This window comes from Rhamphochromis longiceps, linkage group LG23 (assembly GCF_057381845.1).
Source record: "Rhamphochromis longiceps isolate RC_006_pf linkage group LG23, R_longiceps_female_GT1.1, whole genome shotgun sequence".
Taxonomy (NCBI): Eukaryota; Metazoa; Chordata; class Actinopteri; order Cichliformes; family Cichlidae; genus Rhamphochromis; species Rhamphochromis longiceps.
Window position 1 is genome coordinate 3,842,889 of NC_140578.1, and position 20,959 is coordinate 3,863,847.

Sequence of the window (20,959 nt, forward strand, 5' to 3'; positions counted from 1 at the left end):
TGTTGGTTTTCCTCTACATCACTATATTCATACCCCTCCAGCACCCTCATTGCTACAGACCAATAACACTGTTGTGATGTCATAGCTTGGCTTGTAGGGGTAGACACGTGATGAAGTTGTGGCGGATGAAACACAAAACATTCACCCACATGTAAAGCATGAAACTAAATTCTAATGTTTGGACACTTAATGGGCATTTTCCTATTATACATTTAAATATATAGGTTTAGGCAATTAAAATTACTTGGTGGGTTTTTACAAAAAACCATGTGCGCCTTAGCATATGCTACTTCCGGTGGGGAAACTCCTGTATGGCGCTTCGTTTCCGGCGATTTACATTACTCAAGATGTCTTGGGCATTTACCGAATGTATCTGTAGATGATGTTCATCAACTTGTCTATATTTTTTCCCTCGCACCTCAGAGCAAAAGAGAGAAAGGATTCAAATTTTATATTTCTCAGTATTTGTATACAGTGGTCCCTTGTTTATCGCGGGTGTTGTGTTCGATTTTTGTATGATTTTTGGGTCCATCTTCGCAGTAGCGATTGACCGCAAAATTAAGCTACCGGAAACGTCCAACTCTACATCTAGTCTTAAAACAGGAAGTTAGCATTTTCTTGTGCACAGGGTCTATTGCGGTTTATCTATTAATATCATCATACTGTTGGGTAAATGTCATATCCATTGTCATACCTGGACTGGCCCGGTATGCCCGATGGTGATTTTTCATTTTTATGGGCCGATGATTTTGGGGGGGTTTTTTGTAACGGCATGAACAATGAGATAGTAGAGTTGCCAACGGCTCCTTAAAAAACGGAATTGTCCCTCATTCAGAGAAAATATTACGCGTTTTGTATTGAGGTGAGAAGGAACACAGTTTGTTACGTACTTCAGCTAGAATGGAAAAAGACACAAAGCTGGAGTTATCCTGTCTGTGCTGCACAGCTGCCTCTTCTCCTCTCATCCTCCCCCCTCCCTCTCCTGTTGCTACTTCAATCATGAAACTGATCAATGATCAGCTGATCGGCTTTTCGCCCACTTTTCACCAGAAAGAAGAAACCAGCGGGTGTCGTGCTAAACAACAGCAGCACGTTTAAGCTTGATATAAGGAGACAAGAGGAAGCAAAGCCGACTACACTGACATAGGACACAGACTTTCAAAATAAAACAGGAAACATAAGACGCAGACATGACAATACAAACCTGACAACCTGAATTTACAGACAGAAATACATGAGACTAACCAGAAGACGTAAGTGAAACATAAATAGATTAAACTTGAGGCAACTAAATAATGAACCTAGAACTTAACATTATCTTCAAATTATAACAAAAGAGATCAAAAACCAAATGAAAGCGCTGGGTCATAGACCCCGACCCTGACAAAGACGAGCTTCTCTTGTTCCATGCCTGGTTTTTTCCTGCAAGGTGCAAAATTACCGCGTCAAAAAAATGCCATTTACTCAGTTCCTGTAGCGGTTTTGATCACAACTCCAGTTCTGATTCAGAAGCTCCTCTCCATAAAATGTCCCGAGGACCAGATTACGCTTAAATTGATTATTTTTTTTTGTAAATGCAAAAACCTGTCCTCACTCATCCCTCTCTTCCAGTGCCTGACACCTGTTCATTTGAAAGCTAATTCTCTTTGATTTTATGGAAGCAGCGCGCTGATAAAGCGCCCGGATAACGCTCTGAATCGCACGGCCATCCTGCTCTTTCCCTGCGTCTCTAATTAAGATCCTGGTGCTGCAGCACTAATGTTAATTCACAGGTGTCTGCTGCCTGCCAGTCACCATGGCAACTTCAAGGTATGCCGCCTAATCCGTAAAACACACACACACACACACACACACACACACACACACACACACACACACACACACACACACACACACACACACACACACATCATTTTATTCTTTTCCTCTTATCAGAACTGATTAATCTGGACAGCAAACAATGTTCACGGCAGCACGGGCAACCTGCCGCTGATTTCTCCAGAACAGGAAATCGAGGCTGTCTGTTAAAAGACGGATCTTAAAGTGCATTCTGGATGGCAAATAAACCATTAAGATTTGTTCTTGAAAGAACACTAAAGCCTCTCAGCTGCCTAACTCCCCTGGATGTTTACTCAGGCCATGAAGAGTAGATCAACATAACTGCGAGCGCTAAGAGTCTCAGAACGGGCAGCTTAAAAACCTGCTGATGGCAGATCAATGCCCACACCTTCAAAGGAATTCAGGTTTCACTCGTGGCATTTCTGCACTTCATCTCAAAACACCATCCCTTTCTTTCATCACTCAATAGTCTGCAGTCTTTTATAGCATTTCTACTTCCCCTCTGTGCTCCGTCTCAGTAATAGGCCTCCTGCATATCTGCATATTGTTACATCTGGGAGTGTAACTGCACATGTATTCAGTCTGCAGGTGTTTGGTTTAGTATGAAATTTTAACCGTTCTGGATGCCTTGTGAATTAAATAGAAGCCTACACAAGTTCCAGAGCACTACGGTTTGCTCTTCCAATTCCTGTTTTTACTTTAAGGTCACCTCCTTTGTGTAATGTTTGCACAGGAGTATTATTACAACCTGATGTCTGCGTCTTTCCTGCCTCATTCCAGAAAGGAGAAAGAAGGAGGAGGTGGAGAACACAAAACCAAAAAAGGTTGAAGGTGCTCATTGTCATTATCACATTATCATCACAGTACTTCTGTGTTTTTTGCAAAATATGACAGGTTTGTGGTGAAATGTTAACTTCACAAATTACAGGCACGGCGTGATGGCATGGGATTAAGATTGCAGAAAACCTGATAAATTACTAGAGATTCCCAGATAAGAGTAGTCCTGTGTGAAGAGCTTTTATCGCCACATCTCCTCTTGTTTTATTTGTGTGCAGCAGACGTTTGGAGAGATTTGAAGTGTGCTTGCAGCAGTCGATAGATGTTTCTGGGTTGGGCACAGTTTGAATTTTACTGTCACAATCTAGTGGTTTCAAGAAAAATAAAATAGAAAAGAAATGCTTATAGAGTGCTGTGCAAAAGTTTTGAGCCACTCCTTTCTTTCTTTTTTTGTTTTCCAGGCTTTCTGGAGCTCTTTTTCTTTGGACATTGGCTGCTTTTTCACTCATTTTAAGTCCAGTCTTTGCACCTGAACATTTTCATTTTTTGTTTCTTACACTACTTAAGACTGACCTGTGAATCATTCAAGTATAAAAGAAAAGCACCATCTGCTGTTCACTGAAGCATCATCTGAAATAATCTCACAGAAGGGTTGCCTGTCAAGGAGTCGTTCTTAAGGAGGGTGTAGCGGTCGCAAGGTAACGTGAAGGGGACCAGGGCCCTGTTTCAGGAAGCCGGTTTGGAAAACTCAGAGTGAAAAACGACACTCACGGTTGAGTAACCCCGAACTGTCCAACTCGGAATATTCCGTTTCAGAAAGGCTGATAACAATTAGTTCAGTCAACGCGGAGTTGCTTTAACCCCAAGTGAAGCGCGCGGACGAGGATACATAAAGCCCTGATAAGCGGAGCACAGATTAAGCGAGTCACCATGGAGACGGAGGGAAAGAAGGCGCGGTCAATGTATTTCACAGCGCTTGAGGCCGAAATTCTGATGGCAGCATATGCCGATAACATGCAAATTCCGCGGAAAAAAGTAACACAGCCACAGCTGCAAAAGAAAGGGAGCATGCATGGCAAAACATAGCCGACAGAGTCAATGCATGAGTGTTAATATAAACATTGATCTAGGGATTTCCACCCATTTAACACGTTATTTTATCATATGTTATTTTATTTGTTATTTCATACATTTTATTTTGTGATGTGATGTGAGCGCAGGTGCAACCCAACAGGCCCCAAACGTGCCTGGCAGCAAGTAAAAATGAAATATAAAAATATAGTCCAAACAGGTAAGGTGTAATTGTATTATGAGCCATAGTGCTTGGTCTGTTTGTCCCATGTAAATCAATTGCAGTTAGAGGCTACATTAATTTTCTTTCTGTAAGCACTTATTGAAATTATCTGAGCACATTACAAGTACATATTTGCTTACTCTATATTCTCAAATGTGACCCGTTATAGCCAACAGAAAAAAAGCGGAGGCCTGAAAAACAGGTGGGGGTCCTCCACCACCACCACTCACAGAGGCTGAGCAGTTGGCCCTCAGCCAAAACAGTGGGCGCCCTGTGGCCGAAGGCATCTCTGCGGGGACATCCTCTGAGGCAATAACCCCGCAAGACACAAGTGCCTACATAAGGGGTAAATTCAAAATAATACATGATGTGCATACATCCTTTCTTCACAGTCACCTTTGCAGTGCTACTCATTCATTTGATAAACTCTTTACCATAATGGATTATTTTGTAGTGAAGTTATTTTCCTACTGATTTTGCCTTCCCTCAGTCTTGGTTGTCTTTGAGAGCATAATGACAATGAAGTGTAAGGTGATTGGTATGTTTGTTAATTGCCATTTGGTCCCTTGTAAGTTATAAGTGACCTGTATAAACCTCATATTCTATCAGTTGATGGTGGTGGTGTACTGCATCTGGTGCAGCCTCCTGTTGAGCCAGACCAACATGCAGTTGTGAGTAATACTCCACAGATTATATGAGTTTACAGTAGAACAGCAATGTTGTCTATTTCTTTACTACAGGAAAATAATGAAGAAACATTGACAGCTGTTACAGAGGAGGAAGCAACAGAGACACTTTATGAGGTTTACATCTTTTAATACTTTGTGTACAGGAAATACAGGCGACCAATAAAGCCAGTTGAACAAAAAATCTGTTTATTCTTCTTTCAACATGTTGAGGTGATGGGTCAAAAGAAATGATTGTGACATATGGTGTCTCTGACTGCGCTTCCATCTTGTATGTCCGTGGGAGGGTCAGGATGTTCATGGTTTGGATCACTGCTGATGTTTGGTTCAGAAGGACAGTGTTCTCCTCTAATTGTGGCAATGTTGTGAAGAATCACACATGCCACAATAATGTCACATGCCCTTTCTGGGGTGACCCTGAGTCTTTGCAGGCACTGGAACCGGGCCTTAAGCATTCCGATAGTCATTTCAATTCTGGCTCTTGTCCTGCAATTAGCCAGATTATATCGCTGCTGTGGGCCCGGTTCAGGGTCAGGGTAAGGGGTAAGCAAATAGGGTAAACATGGATACCCCCTATCACCAAGCAAGTAGCCAGTGAACTCTCCTAAGACAGAAGGGTACACTTCAGTTCAAATGTCCCTGAAGCAATTGGTCTTTATATATTTTAAAGTATTCTCAACTCACCATGTCCAAATTTTGTGCTCAGTGTACATTCACGGAATATTTGTGAGTCATGGACAGAGCCTGGCCACTTGGCTTCCACATTTGTGATAATGTTGGCAGCATCACATATGATCTTCACAGTGCAGAGAACACAAATTAGCATCCATTACTATAATGAAATAATTTGTTAGTTTGACATGCTACAGGGAACTATGTACCTGCACATTAATGCTGTGGAAAGACTTCCTGTTCACATAGTCTCCTTCATTTACTGAAGGAGCAATGATTGGAATGCGAGTGCCATCTGTACAGCCAATCACGCCTGGGAACCCTGAAAATAAATGTGCAATTTAAGTAGTAGTCCAAGTATCACCACATCATACATTAAGTTTTGGTCATCCTGATACCTGCAATTTTGTGGCATCCCTCTTTGATAAATCTTGTGGGTCTGTGACCGGGGAACACCACAGACGAGTACAGGAGACGTTTCAGTGCAACTGTAACATTCCTGACTGCCCGACAGACGGTAGCCTTGGAAACGTGCTCAGCGTCACCAATATTATACAGAAAGCTCCCATTTGCAAGAAACCGAAGTGCAATACAAATAATATGCAATGAACTGAGAGCATGTCCGCGATGTGTCACATGCGTAATATATGGCCTGAGGATGTTATCCAAATAAATTATAGATTGTGCTGAGAAACGGTAACGTTCGCACAGAAAATCATCAGGAAATGATAAAATGTCCAAACGCGCTCTGATCACTCTCTCCTGGCGGAGAGCTCTGCGGAGAATTTGGGCTTCACGATCTACTGGCTCTTCAAGGAAGTGGCACGCCATGTCCGACACTTCCTACTGTCAGGTTTCCGACAAAGGGGCGGAGACAGTCAGGGTTAGTTGTAGTAAACCTGCTAGGGGGCAGGTTAGCTTCACGGAGTGTGTCGTCATAGTGACTCACTCAGGCTGCAGCTGAACTCGCTTTGTGAAACCGAAAACCCAGAGTTTTCGTTAACTCAGGGTATACTTACTCAGTTTTTCCACTAAACCGGCTTCCTGAAACAGGGCCCAGACGGCAAAAAATAACTACACGAGCCCTCAGTCGTTTTTCAGAGCTCTGATTATATTTCTCTTACAGGTACACACGGTTTCACACTCTCAGCAGCAACACATCAAAACACAAACAACCCCAAGATCCCTCCTCCTTAAATAGGCACCGGTCATACCACCACCAATAAAATTTAAACAATTTCCCCCAACACACTCCAGCTACAAATAAACATATACAGTCAAACACTACAGTCATTTTAACACACCTCACATACATCTGACTACAAACAAACCCCAGTTAAATAATACACAAACTAACTAAATCAAACTAAAGATTCACCCCACTCCCACCCTCAGCCCTCATCTGATGGTTTACCCCACTAACAGTGGATAATTAGGGAACTCCTTTCAGGTGAACATCATTAGCCTGTAATCATGGGTGAACTCCATGAATTAGACCTTCAGGAAGTTGACCTCAAAAGAGAGAGAGGACTTCAAAACAAAAACATAACAAAACCAAAACTTCCTGTTAGACATTGCAGGTGTGTGCTTCACCTTAGTGAGCGAGATGCTTCCCAGCACCCTCACACTGGGGAAACTGGGAGAAAAGGCTGGGGTATGGCAAATTACAACTGGACTGAAAATCAGTGGCAATGGGATCAAGTAATGAGTTAAAATTTACACAGAGGAAGTCAGGAGAAAGATACAACAGCCATCTGTAAAATAAGCTGGAGGCTCTGTCACCAGTTTGGGGCCAGTGCTGCTGGGAATCTTGTCAGACTTGATGAAACGCCAAATTGATGGTACCATTCGGTTTTTAATCGACCATATTTTGTGGAAATTGTCTGACTGGCAGTGGCTTCAGTCATCCTAAACTGTCAGGGATCACAGGTCTAGAGACGCTCAGGGTAAGACTCCAAAAGTCACAGTTGATTGTGTTTATTTACTGTGAAATGTACAACACAATATGACCAACAGTAGTGACCGTCCCCTCGAGGCAGGGTTTTCCACAGATCCATTTGATTCGACAGACACAAAACAGCTCACTGCTCTCCAGCGCATGCTTCTCCTGGAGGATCTGTACACAGCGAAAAGGCTGGTGAGCAGTGACATCACAAAGATAGAAGCTGGACTTTACCAACTGCAGCAATTCAATGATTCAGCAAGGACTGAAGGTCTGAGAAGTGGCAACAACAAGTTTGGAGGCAGAGTCCTGCTTCTGCACTAAAACCAAACCCCACACATACAGACACGCATGAGTCAACCGGTGAGGACAGAGGGACTGTGACACAAACTCACTACCATGGTCTGTGGGAGTGTCTGGGAGGTTTTCCACCTATGGCAGCTGGTCCTTCCCTTTTTGCATGGGACCTCCAGCACCTCACCTGCACTTCATCTCCAAGCAATCAGCAGGAGAGCTTCTTAAACCTGTGCAACCTCCTTTCCCTTGCCAGTAACTAGGCTGACCTCCTGAAACTCTTTCTAGTTGTCTTTCTCTGTGTTTCCCTGTGTTCAGAGGTGGTTGCTTCCACGGTTTTAACTCACCTGGATATCTGTTTCATCTCCCTGCCTGCTTGCCTGCCCGTCAGCCTTCCATTAAACCTCGGACTCTTTGGAAATTCCCTGGAACCTCTCCTCCTCAGAGCTTGTAAACCTGGACCTGGATAATCACTCACCAGTAAATGTCTCCTGCAGTAACTCCCTCTCCGTCTGTTTCAGAATCCCTCAGGTTCCTCTGTCTCTCGCTGTGACCACTCCAGTGACCCAGTTTGTTTGGACAATCCTTCCCCCGCTCCAGTAGTTGATTCCCCGTGGCCCTTATTAACCTGACTCTCAACCTGTTAAGCATTTTCTGTTATCAAAATAAACTTTCTTGTAAATAGTTATTTTACGTGTGATGGTGTCTGCATTTTGGTCCATTTTGAACCTTGAGTTCATGACAGGAACACTAACAGGCGTGGATTGGGAACAAAACAAAAGTCACTCAACTTTTACTGTTGCTCAAGAAGCCTGGAGAACTTTCCCAAAGACTGCTTTAAGAAATTATAAGAAAGCTTAAGAGAGTTCAAAGTTCAATTCATTGACTTTTAAGTTCGTTTTAAATATACAAACTTTTTCTTTCCCGTTTTCTGAGTAAACTAGAAACAGTTGAGGAGTGGCTTGAAACCTTTGCACAGTATTGTTTAATTTTTTTTTTTCGAGAATACTGTGCACATGTAATATCTTTAGAGTAATCAGTTACAGAGCTGGTGTCCCGTTGAAAGCAGACAGCCAATTAAACAGGCGATGAAGCTGAGAATCTGTATAGACCTGTAGATTTTTCCACAAAGAAAACTGATCTGTTATCTATATACCAATGGAGTAATATGTTATCCATTTCCATTCACAGTAAAGGGCAGCATTTTTCCTTCTGCTTCCACTTTCTCTAACTGTAGCATCACTGCAGCAGCATCATCTATGCAGACACCACACAAAGGCCTGTTGCAGCAGTTCAGCAGGGTGACCATCACACACACACACAGAGGTAGGTGGTGTGACCCTGATATTGTTCTGTGCATTTCCCTTCCAATCATCATTTCCACTGTGTGTCCTACATGCCTTCGCTATCTGGCTTTTTTTCATCATCGTGAATACTTAAGTTTGTCTACATGGGGCAACCGTGGCTCAAGGGGTTGGGAATCGCATCTGTAACCGGAAGGTCGCCGGTTCGATCCCTGGGCTCTCTGTCCTGGTCGTTGTGTCCTTGGGCAAGACACTTTACCCTACTTGCCTACTGGTGTTGGCCAGAGGGGCCGATGGCGCGATATGGCAGCCTCGCTTCTGTCAGTCTGCCCCAGGGCAGCTGTGGCTACAACCGTAGCTTGCCTCCACCAGTGTGTGAATGTGAGAGTGAATGAATAGTGGCATTGTAAAGCGCTTTGGGTGCCTTGAAAAGCGCTATATAAATCCAATCCATTATTACTTTTACTCCAGTGTTTAAGTTTCCTGCCTCGACGCGACTGTTTTATCAGCTTAGAATTAAAGCTTTTTAATATGTACTTTGATGGTTAAAGGATATTTACACAGGAAAAGATAAAGAGTAATGTGGTGACCGTGCCATGGGTGAAATTCAGTGACTTGTAAGAAGTGAGCATATCCAAAGGTAAACTTTTCTAGGCTGTGTTTGCCCAACATTCACTCTGCAGTAAATCACAGGTTGGCAGGTCATTATATATCAACTGTACTGACTTCAGCAACCCTACAAAACCTCCATGGACCCCTAGAAGGAATGCTTTTTATTAAACACCCAGAGAGAAAAGCTAAACCCTCAGCGCTGCCACAGTGTTCACTTTTGCAATCTGAAGGAACATTTGGACTCCAAAAACAGCTTTTACATCAGATTTGAAAAGCAGATGGACTCTATCACACAATTTAAAAAAACAAAAGCTACTTTTTATCTGGATTGCACAATTTTGTCTGTGCAGCAGCTTTTGTCTTTGAATATTCTGTGCAATCAAATGCGCAAAAGGAGCCTCTTATATCTCAGCTTGTGCGGACATGCCCACAGCTTACAGACCGGCCTCAAAGTGTTAATCGGAAAGCTGTCGTTCTACACGGTGAGAAGAAATAGAGGTTTAGAAGAGGACGCATCGTAAAAGGTTGAGGGAACAAGAGTTGCAGAGATGAAACTGTGTAGTGTGCTTTTGTTTATAAGGACATCGCGTCAGGAAGAGGTGAATAATGTGCTGCTTTGTGAGAGAACAAATGCTACAGCACTCCCCTAGATATCACCCTAATATGATGAGAGATTAAGGAGGAAAATAGCCCTCGCCTTGTCTCCAGGGTGTTGATGACTATTTAATGTAACTGCCTTCATTTCCTTCCATCCAGTTCATTGTGTTTTCTTAGTGAAAGGGGAAGCTTCGGCCGTTTTGTTCCCTTAATAAAAATCAATACTGGCTGTCAAAGAGGTGGGCATTTCCTGTCTTTTATGACAAATAAAGGAAGATAAATGCAAACATTGTTTTTCATCACTGCGCCACTTTTATCCCCACAGCGATGTTGGTAAATACAGGAGTGGGATGGATGCAGGAATACTGATTGCGCTTTCTTAAAAGTTGTAGCCCTCAGTCGTCAGATTTCACACATGCACCTTATTAAGTTTCATCATTTTACGAAACCTAAACATCAACATTAAAAATTCCGTCTCCAGCTTCTCAAATGTGAATATTTAGATTTTTTGAAACTTGCATCAGACATTTTCCATTTTAAGAATTATTAATAAAAACACTGATTTATTCTTTTATTTTCTTTATAGATACCAGATGCAAAACCTGCTACTACAAACTAATCACTCACACTGACCGTATGATGGGTTTTCTCTTGTTCTTTTTTTTTTTTTTTAAACAATCTTCAGTTCCCTCTCACCTGTGACAAACGCTCCCCGTGTTGCCATGGAAACAGTGACATGGTAGGTTTGGTTTGACAGCACATTTTCTCCAGTTTTCACCCTAACAGAGTGTACAGCTAAAGTGCCTCTTGAGTTCACGGCTGCTGAGCCACAGCGCTTTTGGATCAGGCGATATAACTGCTTCAACCAAGTTTGTTGAGTTAGTTTTTAGAGACCTGTTCTCATTGGCTGCCACTTTTAAATCTAGTTTGAATCAATAAAGGATAAATAAAGAAAAAATGTGCACACACACACACACACACACACACACACACACACACACACACACACACACACACACCTATAAACAAGCAGCTAATCAAGACAAAGCAGACTTTTATTACAGATCCACCTACAGTAGTGTTGGTGGATCTGTAATAAAAGTCTGCTTTGTCTTGATTAGCTGCTTGTTTGCTTCCAAGACTTTGTGCCGGTTAAAGAGACGATAAAGGAGCAACGTTAAGGCCAGATTTATTGTGCACACAGTAGCCAACAGTTTGCTCATTCACAGGCCAATCAGGGTAAAGTTTTAAGAGAATCACGGCAACAATCAGTAAGACCTGATAAAGGCTGCGATTTATGATGCAGTGTTACAGCATGATGACTTACATAACAGAAAGATCCTAATAGCTTTTCACTGGCACATGGTCTAAAAAGAAGCATTTAAAAAAAATAACAGACTAATAACCGGGCATTTTACTGGAAGTGAGAACTAAATGATGCTCAGAACATTTTAAAATAGGATACAGTAATGGGTAACCATACAGAAACTTGGGGGAAATGATGTTAACAGGATTGACATTCTGCAGAAAATCACAGGAGCAATATAATGTTTTTCTATGGTAAGATTGCTGTAATTACACATGTGGGAAGTCGTTTTTGACTTTTGTTTTTCCAAACCAGAACGACGATGACGTAGCAGCTCAATCGACTCATCATCCATCACAATTCACAGGTTCCTGTCATGTGAGAAGTGCAGGAAAAACAAGTGTTCTTGTCCTTGGCTGGCTGTATTTCACAAACGGCTCACCACCACACTGAGATTTAAATAAACACAGCAGCCAAAAACGCCCCATTTAAGTGCTACTATAAGCACTTTTATTAATTATATCAATAAGTAAGAAGTGCAACTTGATTAATAAAATTAGAAAACAAGACGAAAGGTAAAAATGCAGCACTGTGTGAAGCACCATTACGATTCATTTTATGAATCATTGCATTAATCTGTGTACATGAAAAATAAGCAGCAAGCCCATTAGCACTAGTGTTTAAAACTACATTTCATAGCATACATCTGTGGAACATTCAGCCCCAAGTTATCAGTTAATCAACTATAACAGCTCATGCAAGAGATGCATTTGTTTGGCTTTTGAGGACAAAATGTGATTTTCCAATGGTACATTTACAGCTTGGAGGACCGTGTTGAATCAGCTTCCTTCATTTAACAAGACAAAGAGGCCTACTACACCTGGTGCTTCGTCTGTTATTACCTGAACAACCACTAATCCCAGTACTGCTGAACCTCTTGAAACCTAAGAAATCCCATACACTACATAATGAGAATGAAAATCCCCTGGTAGGTCAAGAAGGCTTATTCAGTTAGAACAAAAGAATCTTGTTCACCACCAGATGGAAATGCGAAAAAGCGTGAAAATATGGGAAATCATCAGCATTGACCGTATTACTGATGTTAGCATAACCGTGATAGAAAGGACCCAATCACACCAACCAACAGGACCACTGCCTCCAGCATCCTGATCAATAAGATCCTGATCAGGACTGTCTAACAGCATGTAAGTGTGTGGCCAAGTGATATTTCAAGCTATCACATCATTTGGTATCTTATGGAGTTCTTTCCTCGTCATTTTGTGCATTTAAAATTGACCAAGAATCTCATATTAGCGACTCTGATGTTGCTCAGTGCTTTAGGAACGAGAATTTGTGAGTTTGAGAGCAAACAAACGCAGTGAGCCTGTAGTGTGATTTAACTTGGGAAACACACGTATAGGCCAGCTGTGTGCAAACTATTCTGTGATGAACTACAACATGTTGCACATCCTGAATGTGTCTCGGTTTTGGAGCTTTAACCCAGTGTTTAGAGTTCATTATTTTGTTGTTGTTGTTGTTTTATGGACCGCTTGTGTCTCAGTTTGGTTCTTTAAAATACTAGTAGCATAGTTATGTCATTATTATAACCTCTTTTTTTAGTCCAGTGTGTTTTCTTTCTGTCCTGTCCCCTTGTCTCGGGTCGCTGTAGTCAGTCTTGTTTCCCCGGTCTGGTTATCTTCATGTCTGAGTCAAGATCACATCTTAGTTTCTGTTCCTGTGTTTCCTGTTTTATTTTGCAAAGTTTCTTGTCGTGGGTGTGTGATGTTCACTTTTACTCGCTCTGTCTCATTGTCCCTCATTTGTTCCTGTCGTGTTTCCCACCTGTTATTCCTTAGCCTCATCACCAGCTGTGTCTCCCCTTCTTCTCTATCACGTCCCTCTTCTGCCTGTGTGCTTCCTCCTTCCATGTCTTTTCTTAGATTATGATTTGTTTTGTTTTTTTTGGCTCCATGACACAGGTCATTTTTGTATTTTATTTCCCCTGAGTGTGCCAGCATTAAAGCTAAAGGTAAAAGGTCTGTTTTCCATGCTCTGCATTTGGGTTCACACTCTGCCTGCCACACAGCGACACACAACAGAGTGGCTGATAAATATTTGTCCTTTACGTTGTACATTCAATATCAGACATAAAGGACATTTTGGAGCAAAGTGTGTTGAGCAGTCGGTCTTGATTACGAGATCAAAAATTACAGCCTTTATTTAAGGTTACTGATTTTGGCACTTTGTCTTAAAATTCTGGGAGTGTCCAGGTATCACTCCCAGAATGAGAACCAGGAGGTGTAAGCATCTCTGCTTAGACTGCTGCACCCAGGAAGTCAAAGACCTTCTCGATGCTCCATCTATCCATCCAGTTAACCAGTCATTCCTCCTAACAGACCCCTCCCTTGTCAGATAAAAGGGCACAAAGCAGTGTGAGAGCCCTTAATACATTCTGCACATATTTGTGCATATGGTCACAGTAGTTTTTCTCATAGTTTTGTCATAATTCTAACAGAGCAGAAACAGGAAGAGTGGGGCAGTTGATGACAACTCGACAGCCTGCAAAAAGGCTTGCAAACAAGCGCTGAGACATAAAAAATGCTGTTTTCTTTTGCACAGCATAAAACAATGAAACTAAATTTAAATTAAACAAAAGTGTAGCCTGAAATCAAGTCTAACAGTAAAAGAAGCAGTACTTACAGGACGGTGCTTTTGTGTTACCTAACAGCACTGGATCTGTGGCCTTTAGTTTATGTTGCTTGTAGAGCTGGGCGATAGAACGATAACGATATGTATCGCGATATAACTTTTACTCGATAGAGAAATTAAGCTATCGCGATAGACCTCGCCGCTCTTGTCCTCTTAAAAAAAAAAAAAAAAAAAAAAAAAAAAAAGGTCAGCCAATCCAAATTAAGTAGCGCAGAGCCGAACCAATCACAGCCGCAGCGTCACGTCGCGTGACTTGTTACCTACAGCACAAGTGCCAAGCCGCACGTGTGTTTGTTTGGGAAGCAGCCAGCGGGTAATGGAGCCAGCGCGTAATGGAGGAAATGAGTGTGCCGACTAGAAAAATCAACCGAGCGTGACCGAAGAGAAAACAGATGATGGTTCCAATGCCGGAGAGATTGTCGAACGGAAGAGCCATAGAAGTTCCGTAGTGTGAAGGTATTTCGGCTATTTCAAGTCTGACAAAAAACAGAGTAGCGTGCACTGTAAATTGTGCCGAAAGCAAGTCTGGAAATACAATAAACTGGTGCATGCGTCACACTGTGCGCCACGTTATTGTTTCGGTGAAATGAATTTCTACAATACTGTTAATTCTACTCTCTGCAGTATTTAAATGCTTACATATACACACAGTTACTGTCCGTCCACACATACGACTCGGTTCTGCTTCTATGCCCCAGCTTTGTTTACTTTTTCCCACCGAGGCTTCTAGACTTCTGATTGGCCAACATTTCGGCACGGTTAGGAATCTAGCGCCACCTGCTGCTTTGGCATGTTCACAGCAGCGTTTTCCTTCATTTCTGCCTTTATGTGTGGACGGGATTATTTTTTAAAACGAAAACGGAAAATCTCCGTTTTCAAAAATACCCGTGTACGTGTGGACGTAGCCTCAGTCTCTGACTGGAAGCGCTAATTCGTCATTCGGCTTTTGTCAGACTAAAGTAACTGTTAAAACTGTTTGAAAAGCTCAGCTATACAACAAGGAGAGATTGAGAATTTCCTTTTAGTTCTCAGTTTATTTGATATTGACAAAAGTTAGTCAGTTTTGTCTGTTATTCTGTAAAACAAACTAAGATTTATTTTTAGAATTAATATTTTGTTTCTAAGTGGAATTGACAAATTAGTCTGTTTTGTTTGTTCTATTTTGAAACTTAAACGCTTTAGCGGCTGCCTTTTGTGTAGTTTGCAATATTTGCCTTTATTTATCTGAAAAAGTCTCATGTTCCTTAAGTACATCTACCCTGTTGAACTTATTATGGGAAATAAATATTTAAATAAAAACAAGCTGCTGATTATTTCACATTTTACTTGTGAGCAACGGCACATTTAAATCTTACAAATATAGTTATTTGGCTTATATCGTGATAGATATCGTTATCGCCTGAAATGAAAAAAACATATCGTGATATGAAAAAATCTCATATCGCCCAGCTCTAATTGCTTGTAACTTTTGTAGGCTTGTGCAGTAATCTGAATCTCCACCGAAACCCTACTGTACATGTGGAAACTGAATCCAAACGAAAAGTTATTTTATCTGCACACAAGCATCTGCAGAAACCAAGGATAGCATGTTGTTCTCATGATACTTTTTTTTGTAATTCACCTGGAAGAGACAAGCATAGTCGTCGCAGTGTCCAGAGGTGAAGGCCATGCATTCAGGCTCATCACTAAATGGGAAAATCTTCCAAAAACCTGTTTAACTGTTGGACATCATGAGAAGTCATTGGCAGAAGAAATTAATGATCCTTTTTAATTGTGGTTCGTTCAAAAGTCCATATATGACAAACCACAAGGAGGAACACAAAACAGGGATCCGTGACAAAAACGAGGAGCACGAGGGATGCTGGGAAAACACAGACCAGACAGAGAAGAGGTTCAACAAACTCTAACCATAAAGTCCGAGTGCTGAGATGAGCCAGTCTGAATTTCCAAGAAGGCTGACCGAAGTTAGTTCAATCAACTCTGAACACCGTCAGCTCGAGTTAAAGCCATCATCGGTAGAGCTCCAATACCACGATCCACCATGGCAACAGGTACATAAAAAGCAGAGCCTCCATTTAATCTAATGGAGCGAGGAATATGAATGTGTGCGCGTTTATCTTTTAAAAAAAATAGTGGCGTGGAGAAAAGAGTCATTTCAGTCCGCTCGGTCATTCACAGTATAAGATTTCCTTATTCTGTCTGTGCTCGTCAGTTCATTAGATAAAGCTGTAATCCTAATTTTACACTCGATTTTTAAATGTAATTATTCAGCTGTAACCTGACAGGGTGACAGAAACTGAAGATAAAATATGGAGAAGCAGATGAGACACGGTTTACTGATGGACCCGTGATATTAGTCAGACCAAGTAAACAACATGAAAACACGGATCCATCCTGCCTTGTATCAAAGGTTCAGGCTGCTGGTGGTGTGATGGTGTGGGGGAAACTTTGGGCCTCTTAGTACAAACTGAGCTTCGTTTAAATGCTACGCTCTACCTGAGGATCAAACTGGCTTCTTGCACGATGAGTTCACTACTCAAACGGCCTCCACAGTCACCAGACCTCCATCCGACGCAGCACTTTTGGGATGTGGTCGTGGAACTGGAGATTTACATCACTGCTGTGGAGTCATAAATCTGCAGAAACTGTGTGTTATCATGTTAACATGTTAAAAAGATGAAGAAAAGGGCGCCTGACCCACTGCTGTCGACGTTGCTCTAACAAAGCGTTCAGCGCACAGAAGCTCAAGGAACACGGTTTCATGTTGTTTGGCACTTAAACTACAACATTGTGCAAACAGGTCACAGTGACTTGTGGGGAAATTTATTGCAAAAGAAATTCTGCTATTTGATTTTTATACTAGAATGACACAATTATAATCATTTTTTAAAAAGTGACCAAACATGAATAACCTTTAATCTGTTTAAATGCCAAAAAACTAACAGCTTTGTTTTGACACAACAACAGAAAAAGGCTAAAAGCATTGGAAACAGCAAATGATGCCAAACCGTCCACTAAAAAGAATAATGTATGTACTAAAGCACAAACAAAAAGATTCAAAAAGCTTTGGTGACCCCACAGTGCTCGAATCCAGTATTTAGTTTGATATATCCTTTGAACTGACAGGAAATCGATATTTGGGTATAGAAGTGTAATCGCACATCATGCGCCCCTTCCAGATACAGAAACTACACAAAAGTAGCCAGACAGGCGCAAATTTAAGACTTCACTAAATATTTCATTTTAATGTGGAAATGAAAAACAGAAATACTAAAATCCCCCCCCACACACACACACACACACACCCACCCATTTCATTCCTTCACTCAAAGAGGGCTCTCCTCTGTGGTTGCCATAGTAATCTCAAAGCCAATAACAGCCCTAACCCTTTCCTCCTTCCAGCGAAGAAAGCCAGAGATGAAAATTGCCCCAATCAAATTTGCCCCAGCAAGCGTAGGTTCTCATTTCTGACGCCATGTCACACCCTGAACCTTGCACCCAATACCAGACCTTTAGCCTGCACTGTGTCTCCGCCATCATACCCCCACCCACCTCCACCCTTATTCAGGAGAGGACAGCATTATAAATCAATTGTGAATAATAACTAGTGGAAATGTGCAATCATAGCTGGCAGAGCTGTTTGCGCTAACTCAATTTCTGAATGAGGTGGTGGAGGAGAGGATACAGAAAGTGCTTACACTTGTGATTCTCCATCAGTCACTCTGACACCAGCTTACATGAGTGGATATGTGTATGTCAGCTTGGTGTGCTGTGGCTTCTGTGAATCTCTCCTTAAATCATGAGCAGATGTTCTAGAGCCGAAAGGAGAGATGCTAAAAATCAGACCTGTGACCACCGAGACGTACCGCTCCACTGATACATGCATGAAGGGATCGACCATTAATTAAACAGTATAAAAGGCGGGCGTAGCCACCATGCGATCACCCACTTATTTTAGACTTTTTGGAAATCACCGTGTTTGTTTTTGAGGTCTGAAGTTGGCTTATATGGATAAAAGGGTGCTAATTTATCAGCAGGCTTCATTAGCAAACTGAATTTATAAACCATATGGGTGCAATAGACAGACACACATGTGCTAATTCGCGCTAAGTAAACATAAAGGCAATTTTAGAATTTCACATACCAAAACTAAACTACAAACATCTGGGATTGTCTGCACCGTACAGCAGGATATAATATTATTCCGAGAATCCATTCAAATGTTCCAAAAGGCGCTGACAGCACAAACACAGTGAGGAGGTTTAGTTCGGTGACTCGAAGCAGCAGATGAGGCCAGCGGACACTAATCGGCTCCAACTGCCTTTGTGAGGACACCTGTGATTATCCAGGTGGATGATTTAGGTAAAAAAACAAATTCACAGATGGCCAAGGCCAAATCTGTTGGTTAAGACTTTTGTACTGGGCTATAAAAAAAGTATTTTAATGCATTTTCATATGGGAGACTATGGAGATTTTCTTTTAACCATATTAACATAAAGAACTAAGTAGAAAACTTTGGTTTTTGAAGGCTCTCAGTTGGTCTAAACCAGGGGTGGGCAATTCCAGGCCTCGTGGGCCAGTGTCCTGCAGGTTTTAGATCTCACCTTGGATCAACACACCTGAATCACATGATTAGTTTGTTACCAGGCCTCTGGAGAACTTCAAGACATGTTGATGAGCTAATTTAGCCATTTAAATCAGCTGTGTTGGTTCAAGGACACATCTAAAACCTGCAGGGACACTGGCCCTCGAGGCCTGGAGTTGCCTACCCCTGGTCTAAACCATAACAAGTATAAAAGACGAATGTAGCTTCTGGATCTTAAAAATGAAGCTGTAGACAAAATGCTCCTTAAACCTACATCTTTTAATGACCAGCAGGGAGTCACTCCTTAGCTCCTGTGCTCGGTGACCTCCGTAAACACGCTCCTTGCTCATCAGGTCCAGCTTAAAAACACCAGCATGGTCACAGTGATAATGCTCAGCTCAAGCATTCACAGGGGACTTTATTAACTGCTGGGTGATGTCACAGTGGCTACATCCTTCTTTTAAACTATGTGTGAGCCAGGCTTGAAATGATACATCAAACTGGTGTTTGTGACCTGAACAGGAGTTTTAGTATCACCACAGTAATAAAAAGCAGAAACCATTAGTCACAGCTCAATTTAAAGGTAACAGTGATAAGAAAATTGAAATCTAATAGGCAAGAGAGAGAGAGAGTAGTTTAGATAGCTGCCATAATCCAGACTTTAGTTTATTTGTCTGTCTGTGCGGTGGAAACACCTCAATCGACAATATTTGCTTGCCACCTCCAGTGTCCAGTTACACTTTTCACACAAACACAACAAGGGTGGCACCTCGACAGGTAGGCAAACAGCTCAAAACAGAGCATGCAATAAACTGAGATGCCTCAGCATTTCACCACTGAGGCCACGGATGTGCTTCTGGGCTTTTCCTTTCATCTTGTATACCTGCCTTAGAAATGCAATGGCAAAAGAGTTTTTAAGAAAACACAAGTGACGGAATAATAAATGACCTACCAGGCAACAGGTTTGCTCTAATCCAGTATTATTCAGGTTGATGGATAATCTTCTTGCAGGTTGTTGTATTTCTATAATGTCTGATCTCCCATAATTATCAGGAGTTAAACTAAAGAAAGCATTGTGTCATAAGGTTGCCAAGTTGGGCGTTTTTTGTTTGTTTTTTTAAATTAGGCAATATAAATTTGCATTTATTTATTTTTTATAAACACTCAGAAATAGCAGTTATATGTCAGTCAAATTATTTAAATGACACGAAGCTAAACAAATTCATTTAAGTTTATTAAAGTACAAACGTTTCATTGCAGCTCTGTGGTAAAGACCTATAACACCTGCACGCTTTTTTCCCCAGTTATGTAACAGACACTTTGATTTACTGTTAATGCTGAAACGTCTCTGCAACTATTGACTTAATTATAGGAAAGAATTAACAGTTACAGTGCAGATCTCCTTATTTATGGCATCTAGCAGTGTGTGGTGGTTGGAGCACTCCTGCTCTACATCATTATTTACCATGAAAGTTGCCTTGGTCCTCAGAAGATTCGCTGACTTCTTCCTTCAGTTTCTCAGGGTACTTTTGATGATATGTTCTCACTTCGCTCATCACATAAGATTCAACCTTTGCTTCACTTTCACCAGTTGGGGTGAACAGAAACTTCTAAAACCATCCCACCAAATGTAAAAAATAAATAAATTACTGACAGAAAACTATTTGTAGAGCTGAGGGCAGCTGTAGATTTGTCTGTTGACTCATTCACTTTGGGTTCATCACAACAAGCGACCACTAAGCATGCAGAGGAACACAAATGTGACATTAGCATCACTTATTACCGGCGTATGTAACAGCTCATGTCTCCGAATGTTTCCCACGTGCTTCCTCTCCAAACAAACAAAAGGATAATGAAGATGGAAAGATTGTGCAGTATTTTTACACTGCAATTACAGACAACACGTCAGAGATAAGAGGTTTAATGTCTCAATCTATATATACCCTATGCCTTCACATATTGCTCATTCTGAATCATTAAGAAGATGCATACAGAGCAACAACTGAGCAAATACGGAGGCTTGAAATCAGGGATGTGGGATTTTAAGGAGGAAAATTGGGATTACTTTGAGAAAGCAGGAGAGTTGGGCACATGCCTTTCATTATTTCATTATTGCATTATAGAGCATTTACTTTGAGGGAAAACTTCAGGACCGTATGGATGCTTTCATTCTTCCAGTCACATGCACCTTGCAAATGAAAGGTCTGTACAAATGTATGAACATTTACTACATCTACTGTAACTAGAGTTGAGGTTTTATTGATCAAGAACCTCAGCCCATGCTCAAATATCACCTGAAGTCAGAGCACTCATTAACATCAAACCAATAACAAGATAAGAAG

At 41.5% G+C, this 20,959-nt stretch overlaps 1 long non-coding RNA gene across 1 annotated transcript; it reads right to left on the minus strand.

Annotated features, from left to right (window-relative positions):
* Window positions 1-4,763: 4,763 nt before the first annotated feature.
* On the minus strand, window positions 4,764-6,016 carry LOC146641014 (uncharacterized). Its single transcript, XR_014909766.1, has 2 exons — window positions 5,478-6,016; window positions 4,764-5,392 (listed from the first exon to the last, which is right to left on the minus strand). It is a non-coding gene; the product is annotated as an uncharacterized LOC146641014 (long non-coding RNA).
* Window positions 6,017-20,959: the final 14,943 nt, after the last annotated feature.